Source organism: Labeo rohita, chromosome 12 (genome assembly GCF_022985175.1).
Source record: "Labeo rohita strain BAU-BD-2019 chromosome 12, IGBB_LRoh.1.0, whole genome shotgun sequence".
NCBI lineage: Eukaryota > Metazoa > Chordata > Actinopteri > Cypriniformes > Cyprinidae > Labeo > Labeo rohita.
In genome coordinates, this window is record NC_066880.1 from 1,133,765 (window position 1) to 1,152,500 (window position 18,736).

The following is an 18,736-nucleotide window of genomic DNA, read 5'->3' on the forward strand; positions in this document are numbered from 1 at the left end:
TTAAGAAGTTTGAGCTCAAAACAGAGGCTGAGGCAATAAATAGCAGGTTTCCATTTGTGACAACTTACCCCTCTGCTGGGATCAGCATGTGCTGTCTTCAGTATATTTTTGCAATCAAGATTTTATGCTTGTGTCTATACAGAAATCGACTTTCAAAACCCTTAAACTTTGTACCTGAGAAATATTAATTGTTAATATCTGGGAATTAAGTGAAATAAGGCTATTTCTTCTTAGAACCTGCATCTGATTGTGGTAGCATGAACTTGGATTTTAAGACAGAGCCATAGCATGTTAAACTATTCTTAGATGATTCATGGATTATTCAAAAGTCATGTCATAAGTAAATAAATTTAGGGGTTTATTTTTGGGTTTGTAGCTGCGGTGGCACAAACATGCTGAATTCACACTTAAAACCTCTGAATGTCATTAGAGCGCAATGTTAAAGTGTCGTTTATTGTGAAATATCTGTGTATTTTTCTTTAAAGTCAAATCATTTGACATCAGATACACCCGCTGTGATTTATTGCAGTGGCGTCTGGTGTGAATTTGGGCTTGTGGTGTGTTTTGTTTCATGCTGATTTTGTGTTTGTGGTTTGTACAGTGACTGTCACTTCATCTGTCCTGGTGTGTAAAGATGATTTCAGCCACTAGATGTCATTTTGTCCAGCTTTTGTCTGTTTGATGTCAGTCCAGTAATAGCACGGCTGTGTCTGAATCCTGAAAACGCTCAGACGGTCATTTATTGAAGGCAGCAAAGATTTTCTTTCCCACAATGCGTCTGACTGAATGTCCCGTTTAAACGTATGATTTCATTTCCACAAAAATAGAAATGTGGATCAGAGGCATTAAATATTCACTTTTCCAGATCTCTGTATTAGATCAGCAGACGTGACGTACAGTATTCATTATAGTCCAGGGTTAATTTAGTAGCACTGAGATGCTGTTTTAGCTTTTATTACTATTTTGAATCTTTTTTTTTTTTTTTTTTTTAAATTTGTAGATTTTAATTTTAAAGTTTAAGTATTTTTTGTTGTGTTTGGACATTTTTAGTGTTTTTTTTTTTTTTTTTAAATATGTTTTTCTTTTGTATTTTTTATTCCAGTTTTATTTATTTTAGTACATCAAGTTAAATGAAACATTTTGCCTTGATAAAATAGAATAGATAAAAACGATTCTGACTTAAAATAATGATAAATACACACATTGGTAATATTTAGTAATATATTCTTTAATGTTAAAATTGAATTAAAATGCAGTGAAACTTTCTAAAAATGAAACTTTTTGCCTTGTCAACTACGTCTTGCAATTCTGAGTTTATATCTTTAAATTATGAGTTTGCATCTCATAATACAGAATTTTTTTTCTTAGAATTGCAAGGAAAAAGTCAGAAATGTGAGTCAAAAATTATGATAAAATAATTGATAAAAATTATTCTAGCTTAAAATGATAAATACACATATTGATAATATATAGTAATGTATTCTTTAATATTAAAATTAAAGTAAAATGCAATTTTATAACGATTTCAAAAATGTAGTAAAAATATTGTTGTATTGTAATATTATATATATTTTTTTTAATTAAAAATGTTTTTTAGTAACTTATTTCAGTTTGGTTTTTTTTACGTACATCAAGGTAAACTTTCTAAAAAATTAAACATTTTGCCTGCATTTTGCAATTCTGAGTTTATATCATTAAATTGATTTTGCATTGTGCTTTTTTTTTTCTTAGAATTGCAAGGAAAAAGTCAGAAAATTTATATTTATATTAATAATTTATAGCTTAAAATAATGATAAATACACATTGATAATATACAGTTATATATTCTTTAATATTAAAATGAAAATAAAATGAAATTTTATAACAATTTTAAAAATTGAGTAGAAATATTGTTGTATTGTAATATTATATTTTATATGTATTTTTAATTAATTTTTTTAGTAATTATTTCAGTTTTAGTTTTTTACATACGTCAAGTTAATAACATAAAACATTTTGCCTTGTCAACTACATCTTATAATTAAGTTTATATTGTTTATAAATGTAAGTTTATATTATTAAATTATGAGTTTGCATCTCACAATTCAGACTTTTTTCTTAGAATTGCATAGAAAAAGTCAAAAATGCGAGATAACTTGTGAGAAAACTATTCTAACTCTTAAAATATTGATAAATACACATTGATAATATAGTTATATATTTAAAATTAAAATAAAATGCAGTTTTATAACAATATTTAAAATTTAGTAGAAATATTGTTGTATTTTAATATTATATATTATATTTATTTTTAGTTAAATTAATTAATTTAATTCTGGCTTGATGATAACACACTTTAACAAGCGTTTAGAACACGCACATTTATCATACAGATAAGATAAATGACAAATGCATGAAAATGTTTGATTCAGTGAGTCGATTCATTTGAACGAATCTTTTTGTGTTTTGCACGCTCTTCTTTTGAAGTATTTTCCAAACTTACAGTCTAATCTGGACTGAATCATTAAAACTGTCTCAAAAGAATGATTCATTTGCTAATTCAATTGAAGGAGAATCATTTGCTTGTTTAATTAGATTTTAGTTAATGTTATTTCAATGTGTTTTAGTTGTAGTCACTAAATGACTGGTCAGCAGGAGTCATGCATCCGTTTTCGGTGACGTTGCTCATTGAGGGCAAATCCAGACCGGAAAATATTCTTCCTAACGGACACGCACAGGTGTCAAGCTGTCAGTCCAGTCGGAAACGGATGTTTCAAAACACAAAAGCGCATTGATGAGCGAAGCGGCAGGAAACGGGCAGGTAACAGTTTCGTTTTTTCACAGCCTGTGAGGAAGTTGAACAGGAAGCTGAAATCTTGTTCACAGCTTCAGAACATCACGTCACTCGATCTGCTGCTGCTTCCTCGTCTGCTTTGCCTCACTGCTCTAATTAAATCCAGAAGCGTAGCCGCTTAAACAAAACAAATTTGTCTTCATGCATGTTGAACTGTACCACAAGGGCAAAATGTCAGAGCCTCAGCAAAAAAAAAAAAGAAAAAAAAAGAAAAGAGATGCATGATTTCCGGCGTTGGTCTCGCATGCATCTCTTCACTCATCACATCAGCAGGTTCATCAAAGCTGTTAGACTGACAGAGAAAGAAACAGGTGTGGCCGGGGTTTGTTCTCACACAAACATCAGCTCAATCCAACCAGACCTCACAGAATACTTAATCGCACATGAGTATTGTTTTAGGAACCTCTTGTATGCTTCCTCCATTGTTTTTTTTTGTCTTATCTGAAGCTTGACATCTCTCTGCTCACTCATAATGTTGTTTTTTGAGTTGTGTGTTGCCTTCAGAGGTCCTTCAGTGAGATTGTGTTCATGTGGTTTGCGAACAGTGTAAATTTAGCTTAGATTGAGATAGTACAGCAATTTCCTGCCTCTCCCAGTTGCCCCATGCTGTATTTCGCTCCGTGTGTGAGTTTGTGTGTCAGAACTGCTGTTTTCGGTACTAGTCAGTCATACAAACGTCTTGGACTCCATCAGAATTTTTTTTTATCTGAATACCCCCTCAGTGTACTTGGAAAACCCTGGGATTCTCAGGAACTGGCCTCATTTAGATCGTTTCGGATATGTGGAGGCACACACATGTTTTCCACAGAGTTTGTGGTGAAATGGACATCATTCTGAAAGTATAACCTTAATGGGATTAATTGTTGCTGAAAGTGTTACACTCTTATTCATAGCTGAAAATGTAAATAAATTAGCGGTTATATTCAATAAATGAACACGTTTTGAAGCATACGGAGCAAGTTTACTTGGCTGTAGTTTAGAGACGAAATGATCCCAACAAAATCTGGCAAAATGTCCTGAAAGCTAAAAATGATTCCTGAAATAAAGTGTTATTTTAGGGTATAATATATTGATTTTAAATATAAAATATAATATTTCTAAAAAAAATGTAAGTTGTCATAAAATTTTATTTTATTTGGGTTTTAACGTTTAAAGAATATATTGAGAATATTATTAATATATATGTGTTTATTTGAATGGTTTGGCTCGATATAATGATTTGAATAAATTTATATGGAAGCTGTTTTTGCCACGATTTTGTCCAACAAATTCTGTTGTATTTCTGGGTTTATATATCTTTATTTTATTTTATTTTATTTTATTTTATTATTTTAATTTTACTGATTTCCACTATGGAATAAAAAAAAAAATATTTGTGAGATACAAACACAGTATTGCGAGGTTTCTGACACTATTTTGTCTCACAATTCTGACTTTTTTGCAATTTTAAATTTACATCTTATATTTCTGAGTTTATATATCTATTTTATTTTATTTTATTTTATTTTATTTTATTTTATTTTATTTTATTCTATTTTTGTATTTTATTTTATTTTATTCTATTTTAATGTATTTTATTTTAATTTATTTTCATTTTTATATATTATGTATATACATTATTAATATATGTGTGTGTATTTTAGTAGTTTGAATAGATGTTGTAATTTGAATAATTCTAAACGTACATCTGGTATTTCTGAGTTTATATATCTATTTTATTTTATTTTATTTTATTTTATTTTATTTTATTTTATTTTATTTTATTTTATTTTATTTTATTTTATTTTATTTTATTTATGTCATTTTATTTTATTCATTATTTCCACTATGGAATAAATAAAAAAAAAATCTTTGAGAACAGTATTGTGAGATAAATTTATATGTAAGCTGTTTTCTGACTTTCTTGCAATTCTAAATTTACATCTTGTATTTCTGAGTTTATTATTTTATTTTATTTTATTTTATTTTATTTTATTTAATTTTTTCCAATATGGAATAAAAACTTAAAAAGAAATCTTTATGAGATATAAACACGGTATTGTTTTTAATCTATCTAATGATATTAAAGTGCATTGGCTTTTACAGTATTGCTCTCTGTCATGTCCTGGGATGGACGAATGTGTGTGTGTGTGTGTGTGTGTGTGTGTGTGTGTGTCCTGTCTTCCCTCAAACCTGTGCTGAGGTTTACCGTGTTTACTCAGCTGTGTGTGTGTTGACGATCATAGACAGGGCGTCTTAATTGCTTACGAATGAAGTAATTAGTGCGATGTGCTAACTTACGAGAGCTGCGGTGAATTACGTGATGTAAACACACATGCTGTTAACTCGTCGTGTTGTTTGGCTAGTGCTCTGTGTGTGTGTGTGTTTGTAGGGGTGGCAGTCACACGCTCACACTGTGGAGAGCTTTTAATTCATGTGGTAATGTGTGTGTGTGTGTGTGTGTGTGTGTGTGTGTGTGTGCTGATGGGTAAGACCCACCCACACATCCTCCACACACATGGACTTACCACGCCGCTCTTCCTGAGATTGTGTTTGTGTCTGACACTCGCACTGAAGATCGCGCTCGCTGTCTTAGACTGCTAATCAGAGCCCGACAGCCCTAAAACACACACACACACACACACAAACGCATGCACACGGCTGTAGAGCAACTCATGGCACGCCTCAGTTAGTCTGCGAAGATACCTGTCGCTCTGCCTGTCTGTGGATCTGCTGTCGCTCTGTCCAGACGTCTGTGGATTTGATGGTGCTGCGGTGTGTGTTTCCTCAGGTACGGTCAGTCTGAGCGAGCGAGTGTGTGTGTTTGAGCGTTTTATATCACTTGAGTGTGTTTTGTGTTCTCTGTTGGCGTCATTAATGCAGAAATACTTGTTTTAGTGCTCAATCTTTGTGTTTAAAGAGTTTTATGAACACACCGGCTTTGAATGATTGAGTGTGTTGTTTATATATTATTATTTCTGTTTGAACTGAGATGAATTTTCTGTGTATTTCATGTCTTTATAAGCGATGGCTTTTGTGTTTGTCAGTGACAAGGACGTCTGAGGTGAAAGACGACTTCTAGATAGAAGTAGAAAAATCAGCTTTGCGTTCATGCTGGTTTTGTATGTTTTAAAAAAAAGCTTTTATATCTTTTCTTCTAGTCATTTAATGAAAAAATAAATAAAATGTACATGTATACACGCACATGTATAATTGTTTTTGTCATTATTAATGTATTTTTTTTATACAAACATCATGAAATTGAGGAATGTCATGGGGTGTTGTCATTTGACAGCACCTCTGTGATGTAATTTCCTGTTTCATGGTCTTCTTGACGCATGACAGCAAAAATTAGTTCCTGTCGGTTACACCACATTGATTTGTCAGATAATTTTGTATATATTGGTGTGTATAATACGTGTGTGTGTGTGTGTGTGTATATGTATATGTATATGTACGTGTGTGTGTGTATATATAATATAATATAATATAATATAATATAATATAATATAATATAATATAATATATATATATATATATATATATATATATATATATATATATATATATATATATATATATATATAATATATTATATATTATATATAAATTATATATATTATGTATATTATGTATATATAAATACACACACATGCATGTATATATTTAAGAAAAAATGTAATGTTCATATATTAAATATATTTATATACAATATAAATTATATGAAAATAAATATATACATTTAAGTACATGTATATATTTTTAAAATATATACTGTATGTGTCTTTATATATGCGTAATAAATAAACAGTACACACTTTATGTACACAAACTATATAAAAAATATGTAAATATAATATTATATATGTATGTATATATGTGTGTGTGCGTAAAATTTCTTTAATTTCAAATATTTATTATTTTAATAAAATATCAAAATATACTTATTTAACTTTACTCATTTTTAAAATTGTATAACATTATTTACAAATTTGTAAATTATATCTATCTAATAATATAATATAATATAACGTGTGTGCAAAAAATATTTATTTTTCTATTTATTTAATATATTTATCATTTTGATTAAAATATCACAATATACTCAATTTATTTACCCATTTTTAAAATTACGCATAACATTATTTACAAATTTGTAAATGGCTGTATAATATAATATATAATATATGTGTGCAAAAAATATATTTATTTTTTATTTTATTTGATTGAAAATATTTATTTATTTTAATAAAATATCACAATGTATTTAATTTACTAATTTGTAAAATTACGCATAACATTATTTACAAATTTGTAAATTGTCTATATAATATAATATATGTGTGTGCAAAAATACATTTATTTTTCATTTTATTTAATTTAAAATATTTATTATTTTAATAAAATATCACAATATACTTAATTTACTCATTTTTTAAATTGTGTATTTACGAATTTGTCTAATATTATAATGTATAATATAATATAATCTAATATAAAATAATAAGATATGTGAGTGCATAAAATGTATTTATTTTTCTATTTAATTTAAAATATTCATTATTTTAATAAAATATCAAAATATACTAATTTAACTTATTTACTCATTTTATAAAATTATAAAATTACATATATCTTATAATATAATATAATGTGTGTATTCATAATATACATTTATGTTTTAATACAATATTGAAATATATTTACTAACTTTGCAGTTATTTTTTACAGTTCTTTTGCATTAAGATGCATAATTTTATACAGTAGAGCTCCACTGCATGTTTTCAGATATCCAGATAAATGCATATAAATGTGTCTGTCCTGTCTTTGTCTGCATTTTTAATGTACTTTTGCACAAATGAATAAATGTAGACATGGATTGGCCTTGTTGAGCGGCTCTCGCTGTTTGATGTTTGGGTTGTAATGCGCATGATGTGAGTCTAGAGGATAATTACTGGCAAATAAACTGATAAATTGGATAAATGCTGAATGCGGTAATGGCTTTCTCAGTGCTGCGCTTTGATTCGAGTGCCGTCATATGATGGGTTTTCAGTGAGAGACATGATGTCTGTCGGTGGGTCACACTGCTCTTTACTAACCCACAGCCCACACATTCACCCACCATCACCGTCGCTTAAAGCTGTTTGACATTCATCGGTGGACGAATGCGAGCAAGCATGAATGTTTATATCCATATATGTGGTATTGATAATTAATCCTATCCTGTGACCCATAGCAGATGTAACAGCTGGTTTCTGACTAGTATGTGATGGCACACATTGTGTATGTATATGGCGAGGCTGTGTTTTCATTTTGGGCTGTGCTCAGAGAGCCGGTCAGGATAACTGTAATTATGTGCTATTTCTGATCTGTAAATGCCTGTGTGTGTGTGAGAGAGAAAAGAGACAGATGATGCACAGTTATTCCTGTAGCATTCTGGGAAAGCCTACAGCAAATTTATGTTCAGACATGGGACAAACTCAATTCAAGTTCTGATACTTGGTTTACATTCATGCATTTGGCCGATGCTTTTATTCATTGCACTCAAGATGCACATCAGCTGCTCTGAGCGTTGCATGATTCGTTGCATGCACAGACTGTCTTTACTCTGTTGACATTTGAGTTTGAACTTTCACTTACAAAAATACCATATTCATATAGAGCAGACTAAGAGACTATGGTTTCTGTGGACATGTACCACAGTAATGCAATGTTTTGGTGTTTAGTATTTTAAATGCCTTCATGTATTGTGTATATTCATGTATTTATTTATTTGTTTGTTTCATACACTGAAAACCCTAATAAGTTAATTGGACTAAATTGATTGAGTAAACTCGTTGCCTCAATTTAATTGAGTAATGGAATCTTCCAAAACTTGCATATTTAAGTTTATTTAACTTGGCGGTTTTGTAGACTGTACTTAAATCATTCAGTTCAACAAACTTATTTAATGTACTTAAACGATTGTGTTCACTTGGTATTCATTTTTTTAAGTGTACTTATATATTTAAGTTAACTCAACATGAAAATGTAACTTAAAACTGTTAAACAATGTTCTTATATTTGACTGCAAGTCATGTCAGTAGTAGCACAACAAAAAACAAACAAAAAAAGCTCATAAAATGGTTATTGATAGTTAATAAAAATAAATAAAATTGAGTTGTTACCATTGTTGTGATTCACATGCTGAATGTTGAAGTCTGTGTGTGACTCACGCACATTACCCCAAATATTAAAAGATTATATAAACGCAGTTAAAAGCTTCTTATAGTGTTTATAAAAAAAAGAAAATCAGTAAAACTGTAAAATCATTAATTAGCATGAAAAACACTCATGATTTAATTATCTAAAAAACCTAATGATTTAATTAGAATATAGATCACCTTCTAAAGGCAATCTATTTATTACTTTTCTTTCTTTGAAATCAAAGAACTCTGATTTCATGCTGCATTGTTGCAACAACAGAAAGAAAACAATAGTAATATAAACAAAGTTCCAAGTGCCCAACCAAAAGTAACACTATTCACTATAATGGTGAGTATTTAAAAAAAAAAAAAAAAACCTTTTCAGGAAAATCAACATTAATTTATGAAGTCAGCTTATGTGATGTTCTCTCAAATATTTCAGTTGTATTGAAAATTCAACATTCAAGATGACTTTTTAAAATGATTTTTTTTTTCAAATGATTAATCATGATTTTGAGCTCACAACACTTGAAATCTTAAGTTTATGCATTTTGATAGTAAATAAGTTAAATGAACTCATATTTTTAAGTAATAGGTCCAAAATGCAAAATTTTAAGTAATGTTTAGTCAACATTACTTGATTGTATAAGTAAAGACAGCATTAGGGTTTACAGTGTATATATGCGTCCATATTTATTTATTTTTAATAAAATATCAAAATATATTTACAATCCTATTTACTAAGCTTTGCCATTTTTATAGTTGTTTTCTTTAATTATACCATGTTTTAGTATTATTTTATTTATTTATTTATTTGTGTTTGTGTGTGTGTGTGTGTGTATATGTATATATATATATATATATATATATATATATATATATATATATCAAAACATATTTAGTACCTTATGTACTAACTTATAGTTGTTTTATTTGATTGTAATGTTTTATTAAATTTTTGTTTATATTTTATCTTAGTAATTTATATTTATTTATTTTGCATTAAATATATGAAATATATTTACAGTTATGAAATATATTTACAGTTATATTTGTTTTATTTGATTGTAATATGTTTGTCTATAATATTTATTTTAAATTAAATATTGAATATGTTTACTAACTATAAAAATAATTGCAAAAGTTAGTAAATAAGTTACTATGTTTTGATATTTTAATAAAAATAAATAAATATGAACACACAAACACAAATAAAATAATACAAAAAATGGTATAATTAAATAAAACAACTATAAATATATTCAATATTTAATTCAAAATAAATATTATAAAGACAAATAAAAAAAATAATTGAAAACAAACTATAAAAATAATTGCAAAAGTTAGTTTTTTATTGTAATATGTCTTATTTATTTATTTTCATTTTACTCAGTGCTGCGGTTTGATTGGAGTGCCGTCATATGATGGGTTTTCAGTGGGTTTCAGTGAGAGACGTGATGTCTGTGTGTCTGTCTATCGGTTTCGCATCTAATGCAAAGTTTCTTTCAATATGTCATTTTATCAAAACCTGAAAGTTGTTCATTCGCAGGAACCTCTGTTCAATTGTAAACATTGCGGTATGTGAATATGTAAAACGTTCAGTTACCGTCATGAAGTAACATGCACATCCCCGGGGTGTTGCAACACAGGAAGCTTTGTGAGGAAGTTAGTTTTTCGGGGGCAGTTGTTCTTACTCATAAGGGGAGCCGTGAAGATGCGCTGAGCTTTGGCGCCGTGCTTCACTGATGACAGAGTTCAAACGCTGATGGCCAGCGCAAAGACAATATTCACAAACCCCAATGAAATCTTCAGTCTTTCTCTAGTAAATTATTTACGTGAACATCGCTGACATGCAATAGGATGTTCTGTTCTTAAAGACACGCAACATCCTCATTTTTCTGAGGGCAGTTCCCTGCTAAAGGGATTTTTATGTGTTTTGTCATGCTTTTGTAACTCTGACCCTTCTGTTTATTACACATGGTGTGTAATAATGTGCCGCAGATTACGGATGCGCTTTGATTTCCACACAGATCCCTGTGAAATGGACTTTCTTTTGTTCTTCTTAAAGGGATATTGACCACAAAAATGAAAGTTCTGGCCACCAGAGTTGTTATAGTTCACTAAAACCACAACAATGAAAATTATTTGCGTCACCTGAATTAAATAACTAAAACTAAAACTGAAATAAAAAAAAAACAAACAAAAAAATTGTATGCGTGTATTTATATATATATATATATATATATATATATATATATATATATATATATATATATATAGAAAATGACAATTATAAAAACATACAATAATTACTTAAACTTTACAAAAAAATAAAATGAAAACAAACTAGATAAAAAGGTTTGTCAAGAATATTTAAACTTTAGGTTGTCTTGAGCAACCGTAGCCTGAAGGTTTAATGCAGCTCTAATCTTGAAGTTTTAAACTTCATATAAATAGATTAGATGATTAGCATTGCTAGAATGATTAGAATGTAGTTAGCATGTTTCTAGCATGTTTACCATGTTTTTAGCATGATTAACATGTTATTTGCATGATTAGCTTTTATCATTTGCATTAGCATGTTTCTAGCATGATTAACATGTTGCTAGCTTGTTTCTAGCGTGATTAATATGTTGCTAGCATGAATAACATGTTACTAGCATGTGTCTGGCATGACTAGCATGTTGCTAGCTTGTTTCTAGCATGATTAACATGTTGCTAGCACGTTTCTGGCATGATTAGCAAGTTATTAGCATGTTGCTAGCTTGTTTCTAGCACGATTAGCAAGTTACTAGCATGTTGTTAGCTTGTTTCTAACATGATTAACATGTTGCTAGCATGTTTCTGACATGACTAACAAGTTACTAGCATGTTGCTAGCATGTTTCTACCACAATTAACAAGTTACTGGCATGTTGCTAGCTTGTTTCTAGCATGATTGGCATGTTAGCATGTTTATGGCATGATTAGCAAGTTATTAGCATGTTGCTAGCTTGTTTCTAGCATGATTAACATTTTAGCATGTTTCTGGCATGATTAGCAAGTTACTAGCATGTTGCTAGCTTGTTTCTAGCACGATTAACATTTTAGCATGTTTCTGGCATGATTAACATGTTGCTAGCAAGTTTCTGGCATGATTAGCAAGTTACTAGCATGTTGCTAGCTTGTTTCTAGCATGATTAACATTTTAGCATGTTTCTGGCATGATTAGCATGTTACTAGCATGTTGCTAGCTTGTTTCTAGCATGATTAACATGTTGCTAGCATGTTTCTGGCATGACTAGCAAGTTACTAGCATGTAAATTTCACAAATAATTACAAAGAAGTGGCATGTAAAGCATTTAGAAAAGATTTATAGAAAAATAAATTGCATTTACTTGTAATGAGTACTCCAATAATCTTTATTTATTTGTTTGTTTGTTTGTTTATTTTTTATTTCTCTAAAACTTGATCTAAAGCCAGTTTGAACCTGGTGTAAAAATGCCTTTCACTTTTTTTTTTTGTAATTTGTAAGATCTAAACCCAATCAAAGCTGTTTTGAGTGTCTTTGTCAAGCGTGTGTGTGTTTTTGTTCCCTTAAGGTTTTGTAAGTGTCTCTGAATTAAAACTGCAGAACTTCTTTCACGTGAGTTTTGTGAAAGAGACGTTCAAGTGAGACGTGATGGATGATTCTGGGCAGATGCTGAATCTCACTGAATGTGGGGAAAGATGTGACCCTGTAGTTTGTCACTTCATGTTTATTTGAAAGAGAAAAGTAATAATGTCCTTAATGGATTGTAATGGAAACTACAGAAGAGATTCTGTTTGAATTTGAAATCTCGCCACACTTCCTGTGAAGAAGGGTGGCAACTGTGTTTGTGAGGTGTGTCACCTAAAACTGACTTTGTGGTTACAAACGGGGATTAATCACTCTTTATTCTTTTTTAAAAAAATGTATCTGATGGTAAAACCATGATAGTTTGGTATATTGTGGTATTTTATTTATTTCTTTATTTTATTTTATTTAATAATGTATTTATTTGTGTATTTATTCATTCATTCATTTTGTATTACAATAAAAACAGAAAATATAAAAATAAAAACTAATTATATGTATTATTAATAATACCATGGTAGTTTGATATACTGTGGTATTTTATTTATTTATTTTATTAAAATAAAAAGAATTATTGAATTTAAGTAAATAAAATAAAAACAGAAAATTGAAAATATAAAAATTCTAATTCAAACTAATTCACTAAACTATTTCAAACTATTATTAGAAATTAAAATATCTAATTAAAAATAAAATTACACTGTACCTGTAAACAAAATTATGTAGAAGCAATTTTCACTCAGAAATGGTGAGTTAATTTTACAATTACAAAGAAATGACCTGTAATGACGTGGTTAATGACTCTTTATTGTTTACAAAAATAGTATCTGATCGTATTTATTTTTATTATAGGGTTACTAACCCTAACCCTAACCCTAAAGTTATTTTAAAATTAATATTTAAATTATATTAGTTATAAATTATTTTTAATAATTTAATAAAATAAATAAGTAAATAAAATAAAAACAGAAAATATAGAAATAAAAACTAATTCAAACTATTAAAAATTAAAATATCTCATTAAAAATAAAATGACACTGTTCTGAACCTGTAAATTTTAAAAAATAAAATGATGCAGAAACAATTTTCACTCAGAAATGGTGAATAAATTTCACATTTACAAAGAAATTAAATGTAATGACGTGATTAATGACTCTTTATTCTTAAAAAAGCAGTATCGGATGGTAAAACCATGGTGGTTTGATATATTGTGGTATTTTATTTATTTTTTAAATTAAAATAAAAATGAAATAATAATTAAATTCTTAATTAATTAAAAATAAATAAATTAAAACAATATAAAAATAAAAACTAATTCAAACTATTTTATTTATTTATTTATGTTTTATCAAATAAATAAATTAAATAAAAATACATGTTAATTTTTTTATTTGGATCTTATTTAAATATATTTTATATAATTTATAAAAATAATAAAAATGTTTTAGTTTATTTCTATTTTATTTTTAATAATGTTTTTTTTTTTTTTTACTTTATCCTTTTTTAAATGTATTATTTTTATACATAAAATAATAGACTAACATCACATTTCACATTCCCAAAACTGTAGTTATACCATGTAAGTGTAATTTAAAGAAGTGCTTCATTTCTTTGAGTTTACATGAGTCTTTGAATGATTTTCCAGCTGCGTTTTTCACCATAATTACAGCGTTTGCTTCAGTCACATGTTCACTTAGGATTTCATTTGACCCTCTTGTGGAGATTTTGGGTTTTCAGTTTCAGAAACTTTAATGTGAATTATGTGAGTGTATGGAGAGAAATATTACTAGTTGAAGTCAACTTGAAATCCAAAGCCTTGACATTTTTGGTTTATTAGTGCATTTTATGTTTTGCTGATAAAATCAGTCTCTCTTCCACATGAACCCACCTTGCTTTTCGTCTTTTGAATATCATGTTTCAATCAGAATAATCAGATTATGAATGCGAGAGTTTTATTGTCTTTTACCACAGAGCATCAAATCATCTTCCTTTGGTTTGTATGAAGTGTGTACAGTGATGCTCTTACAGTGAAGCTCTATGGAGCAAGTGTGCAGACTTCACCACACGACTCAGCTTATGTCTGTAACGCATTACCAGCAAATAACATTCATTTACAAAAACTCTCTGATAGTACAGCTCAAAAACGCACAGTAATTCATGCAAGTGCTTTATTTGCCCCATAGACTTCTACTGTAAGTGCACTAACTGTGAATATGATTTAAGGAGGAGATGAAGTGCTGTGGTAAGCAACAGCATTAACCCACAGTATTGCTTTATTATGTGTCATTAGTTGTTTTAGAAGTAGATTCTGTAATTAAATCAGTGGTTGTCGTCATCTTCTGCTCCAGATTTTGACCCAAAATGAAAATGGAGCATTTCTTAGTTCAGTTGTCAAATTATCATTGAATCTCACTTGTTATTTTCTATTAATAAATTAAGAAAAAAATAGGGGCAGCACATTTTGTGATGATTGTACTATTATTCAAATTATAATGATTATTAACAATTATTATTAAACTATTTTTATCTTTAATCATTATGATGATATTCACCAAAAATCACTCTATGAAAAACAATAAATAGTATGTTACAAAAAATAAAACAAAATAATTAGAACGTACGATAAATGCAACTATTTTACAAATATTGTTAGCATTTTGTAGTTGTATGTAATATTTTTATTTTCACAGTTTGTGAAAATAACATTTAACATGTTTGTCCTTTTGGAAATGGATCTTTAATAAAATTATTTAGGATTATCCATTCATCTTATTTTTATTTATTTATTCATTGTAATTAAAAAAAAATTATTTAATTTTTTAAAATGTATTTATTTTAATTTTGCTTTTATTTTAATTTATTTTATTTTATATTATTTTGTTTTATTTAGTTTTTAGTTTTTTTTATTTTGTTTTATTTTGTTTTATATAATTTATTTTTATTTTTTTATTTTATTTATTTTATTATATTATATATTATTTTGTTTTATTTTTATTATTTGATTTCTTTTATTCATTTTCTTTTCTTTTATTTAATTTAGATTATTTTGTTTTATTTTATAATTAATTTTCTTTCTTTCTGTCTGTCTTTTTCTTTCTTTCTTTCTTTCTTTCTTTCTTTCTTTCTTTCTTTCTTTCTTTCTTTCTTTCTTTCTTTCTTTCTTTCTTTCTTTCTTTCTTTTTTTTTCTCTTTTTTTTTTTTTTTTGCATTTTTCGCCTTATTTTGTTTTACAGTAGTTTTACAAAGTGCAGTGTTTTTGTTTTGTTTTTGTTTTTTTTCTTCATTTTTTGCCTTATTTTGCGTTTTACAGTAGTTCTGTTTGTTCTTTCTGCTAATGTAGTTGTGTAGGAGACTTAATGTCTCCTGAGTTGTGATGATTTCATGCTCTATTTAATGTCATGTCGTATTTTCTTATTTTTATGTGGTTTTGTTCATGTTTTTTAAAGATGAGGGTCTCATGGAACCTGTTCATGTTGCTATACACTATTTTTGTCTTTTTACGTGGTCTTTTTTTGGTTTGGTATGGTCAGTTGGAGTTTATTATTTGCATTTAGCTTGCATTTCCCTGCTGTATGTTGCAGGACAAACCTGTGTGACCCATTTTTGTGTCACGTCCCACTGGTTGAGCATTGCTGATTTAACAGACGTGATTGAGATCGATCCTCTACGCGTCAGTCCCAGCATTCCCAGCTCTTCTCATAGCTATAAATGTGCTGTCTGATCTGTGATATACATCTCCTCTCAGCATCTCTTAAGAATGAGCAGCGTTCTGCATCCTTCCTCTGATTAGCCCGTTTGACCGCAGATGCTTCCTGCAGCTGCAGAGCACTTCCTGTATGCGGGAAGACCCTTTTGTGCGAGCGCCCCGACCCAGCTTGAGCTTCACCCGCCGAATTTCAATAGCCGTTGAGGCGGGAAGCGGGAATGCCCATCTGTGCGCGTCCTTGCCGCTTTTCCGTCTCTGTTTTCAGTGCCGAGGACACTGGGAGATTTTATTTTCTCTGTGAATGGGCCGCAGTAATTGAGTTTCCTGAGGGAATTCTGTCACTTTGAGAAACAGAGTTTTGTTTTACTTCCTGATTTGATTCAGTGTGGAGACGATAGCGATTATGTAGGAATGTCTTTGTGTGGTTGACAAACTAAAATCTTATAAATAAATAAAAATTAATAAAAAGATTTTTTTGGTTTAATAAATTTTTTTTAAATTGTATTTTATATTTTATTGTATTTGTTGATTTTTGTTAATTTAATTATTTTTGTTTTTACTTTTTTATCCTATTTTTTTTTAATTATTTAATTTAATTTAATATTTTTAGTTTATCTATTTTTATTGTATTTTTTTATCATTTTTTAACAATTTTATTTGTAATTAATATTTTGAATTTTGTTATTTGTATCTTTTTGTATTTTTTTAATGTATTAATGTTTTTAGTTTTATTCTATTTTTTTCTGTATATAGGGAGAAATATTTTAATTTTATATTTTATTGTATTTATTCATTTTTATTAAAAGTTCATTTCATTATTTTATTTTTAAATTTATTTTTTTTATCCTATTTTGTTTTTATTTATATCTAGTTTTTTTTAATTTTTCATTGATTTAGTTTTGTATAGCTTTTTGTTTTATTTTTTTCATCCCTTTTTTACATTTGTTCATGTAATACTTTTACTTTTATTCATCTTTTTGTATATATTATGTGATAATGTTTTGTTTATTTTAAGTTTATATTTTATTGTATTTATTACTTTTTAAAAGTTAATTTCATTTATTTATTTTTATTTGTTTTAGTTTTATAGAGCTTTTTTAATAATGCATTTTATTTTTATATATATATATATATATATATATATATATATATATATATATATATATATATATATATATATAAATAATTTATTTATTTATTTATTTATGTATGTATGTATGTATGTATATATATATATATATATATATATATATATATATATATATATATAATATATATATATATATATATATAAATATATATATATATATATAAATAAATATATATATATATATATATATATATATATATATATTATATAAATAATTTATTTATGTATTTATGTATGTATATATGTATGTGTATATGTATATATATGTATTTATGTATGTATTTATATATATATGTATGTGTATATGTATATATATGTATATATGTATATGTATATATATATATATATATATATATATATATATATATATATTATTTTATTTATATATATATATATATATATATATATATATATATATATATAGGATAACTTTTATATATACTTTTATAAGTTATTTGTTTATTATTATACAATTAAATCTATTTTTTATTTGATTTTTTTTGTATTACATTTATTTATTGAATTTTTAAAACAATACTTGTATTGTTTTATTATATTTGTTTATTTATTTGATTTTTTGTATTACATTTATTTATTAAATTTTTAAAAAAATTATGTATTTTATTAGATTTATTTATTAGATTTTTTTTTATTGCATTTATTTATTGAATTAAAAAAAATACTTATATTATTTTGTTATATTATATTTATTTTTTTATTTTTTATTTTTTTTTACACACTTCATGTTAATATTGACGTCTTAGGCTCAAACAGTTTTTTTTTTTTTTTTTTTTCTTCTGAATTGATGATGCAACCCATGCTGCTTTGAAATATTTCAAGCACTAAAAATCAGTATTTCCAGATCATGGTGACCCAGATACTGAAAAGTGACTAAAATGCTTAAAAACACCAGCATACCCTTAAAGATGACATTCGTAAATGTTAAGACGAGAAGCGTGTCTGCGGTGGCCGTGTAAACAGACAGACAGGGTCGTGACGGCTTGTTTTTCAGAGAGGATGTTTGTGAGCAATCGTCTGGCGAGCCGTGGGTGGGTTTTCAGGCCAAACATTCATCTAGGCCTCACTTCTGCGGGTGGCTGGTTGCGCTCTGAAGATGTCACCTTAAATTTGCCCCACTTGCATAAGAGCTTCATCCGGTGAGGATGAAAAACAAGCCACTGTGCAGACTGATATTGTTCAGAGTGGCATGAATTTACTGTTACTGTAGAAAAAGGGAACAGGAATCACTTGTAAGCTCTGGATAGAAAACGGGCTCTTTATGAATCGA

At 27.8% G+C, this 18,736-nt stretch overlaps 1 protein-coding gene across 3 annotated transcripts in view; it reads left to right on the top strand.

The window, feature by feature from the left end:
* The window catches only part of pald1a (phosphatase domain containing paladin 1a), an 85,893-nt gene that overhangs the window by 3,953 nt on the left and 63,204 nt on the right, over positions 1 to 18,736 (top strand). The window contains exon 1 of one of the 3 annotated variants that reach the window (XM_051123763.1): positions 5,342 to 5,604. The exons of the other annotated variants lie outside the window; for them this stretch is intronic. The gene's annotated coding sequence lies outside the window, so the exon portion shown is untranslated. Of the gene's footprint in view, positions 1 to 5,341; positions 5,605 to 18,736 lie in introns of those variants that run through there. 3 annotated transcript variants of the gene reach the window in all.